Source organism: Photinus pyralis, unplaced genomic scaffold (assembly GCF_008802855.1).
Source record: "Photinus pyralis isolate 1611_PpyrPB1 unplaced genomic scaffold, Ppyr1.3 Ppyr1.4_LG1, whole genome shotgun sequence".
NCBI classification, from domain to species: domain Eukaryota; kingdom Metazoa; phylum Arthropoda; class Insecta; order Coleoptera; family Lampyridae; genus Photinus; species Photinus pyralis.
The window spans coordinates 15,144,325-15,146,969 of NW_022170249.1; positions in this window are offsets into that span (position 1 = coordinate 15,144,325).

A 2,645-nucleotide genomic window follows, 5' to 3' on the forward strand; every position below is an offset into this window, starting at 1 on the left:
GGGTTTGAGCTGAATGAGCCTGAACGAGTTGCTACTACATGCAAGCTATAAACGGTCATATCTTACTCAATTTTTATCTTACAGAAAAGAAACGAAGATTTTCAGAAAAGTCATTGTATCACTTATAATTGCACAAGAGGTTTGTATTTTACCGAGTAAATTTGGGTTGTTTATGTAATGAAAGTCTGTTGCCTAGCAAATAGACGAGGAAAACTATCAACTAATAAAAATGCGACACCATCAGAGGTGGAGCATTTTTAGGTTGACAGTTGTGAAGATATTTCTTTGAAATATTAACCATAGATTCTTCAAGTAAAGAAAAACACATCACATGTAGTAAAAATCGAAATCTACACATGTCACCCCGGACCCCCCTCGTATTTCCCGTCCCGTTCCAGAATTCCGCCCCCACCCACATATTTCTATTAATCCGTCCTTGATAACAACTTAAGACCATCTCTAAAAAGCATTATGTGGGTCACTCTGTAATTGGGTCAAAGGGACAATACATAAATTAAATAAATAAATCACTTCAAGAAAAAATGATAAACGAATATAGGTACCTTTTGGTGGTAAAAAGGTTCTTACCTACTACTTTATTAACATTTACACAAACCTTGAGTCTTACATGCACCTACAATAAGTACCCATATACCACCTTTGTGCTTTATACCAATTACATATCTACCTATTCATACTTGATTAATAAAAAAATGGGCGCGTACTAATGTATCATACTACTCGTTCTTCACATTTTGCCTTATTTCAATATAGGTATACCTACGACACATTTTGCATTGTAATGAGCTCTTGTGTGTAGTTCATTAGCACATTTCTTAATGAGTCAGAAGTTTAAATGGTAAAAACCTTCCCACAAGTACTAAACAACCTTGGTTACTATAATAACTATTTGTTCAATATTTACTAATCATAATTCTATTAACACGTGTCTTTGTTTTCTCCACTAAAAAAATCTTCAAAATAATTGACTTTCTCCTTTTAATAATTTTAACTTTTCAAAATGAAAATTCTTCACTTATGCCTGTTACTTTCAGCGTAGGTATATATAAATAACTGCCTTCCATTTAATTAACAAAAAAGAATACAGCCGTGGATCACATTTTGATTTGTTTGTTTAGAATTGTACATTTGCATTTGCCTACATTATATTTTAAGTTACCTCACTTCCAAGGATGACAGATATAGTTTCAAATTCCGTTAGCAATTAAAGATTACGTTCACAAATTTTTCAATGTACCAAGGCACATACTTATGCATTTACTTGAAAATGTATTAACATTAGTATATAACCAAACGAAATCGTTTCTTAACAAGTAGCTTTCACTTCCCTCAGAGTATGGTTTACAAGGTCTAGCCAGATGAAATAAGTGTTATACTTTTAAATTGACAATGTTGTCACAATTACTGTGGTACTTGATGGTGATGGAAACGTCGTAATCGTAGCATTAAAAACTCTTCAATCTGTTACGAAAGGAACTGGAATAGAACGTATAGGTATGGCAGTTATAATTGGGCACGTTTAAACGATAAATTAACACAAGCAACACTCAATGGGATGCAATTTCCTTTACTTTTGTTCTGATTTCATTTTCTATAATATACCTGTAACTAATTCCAATAATTGAAGAGAAACTGCAATGCATTTGTAAAGAGAGTTAACTTTCCTAATTTTCGCACGCATAGTTCGTTCATACAGGGTAAGAGGCGAAATGGGTTAAAGTACCTAATTCAAATAAATTACAGGTTCAAAAATCTTTTTTACAATAAGTTTAAATATACAATTACTCATTAGACTCTACCCTCAGCAAATTTTCCCCAATCAAATAGTTATTTCATATTTTTTAGTTGAATAACCAAAATAAAATAGAAGTAAAATATAGGTAACTGTAAGTAAGTAGACAAATTTGTAATAATTTCGAGATTGTTCGTATAAATTCAATCGAATCTTCCGGTGGTTCTTAATAAATCAAATGAATTCGTGTGGTAAAATGTTCTCAATTCGACCACTAAATCAAAAAAAAATGTAAGGACTTAGCTTCCAGCATTGTTACCTTTTTATAGTTGATTTGTCATCAAGAAAGTAGGTACAGGTATACAGAAGTGTAACAAAAAAAGAGAAAATGTGTTAACAATGCACAGTAATTACACATTGCCCGTAAACTACTACAACACAAGAAGAAAAACAGGAAAAAGTAGGTACCCACTCAAAAAATAGACATCATTGTTCAATGTTCAATTAGGTAAGCATCGCATCCTAATAGGTATTCCAGTGTTGGTTGTAGTTAACTGTTACGTTAGTACGTGACAATAATGAGTCATTTGCGGATCTTTGTTCAAACACTACTAGTTGTTGATAATTTGCAATTATATGATCTCTTTAATTAACGATTTAATTGAGAAAATTGCAAACAGGATTAGATTCGTGTGCGAGTTGTACCAGTCTTTCAGTTTCACCATACTTTATTTATCATAACCCACATATTTATGTTAACCAATTCCAGTTTTAATGGATATTTTATGTAATACCTACATTGAAGGAGTATATGTATTGATTATATGGTCTATAAAAATCTTACACTCCATGGCAATAAATTCCGTTCATATGTAGGTATAATCATGTTTAA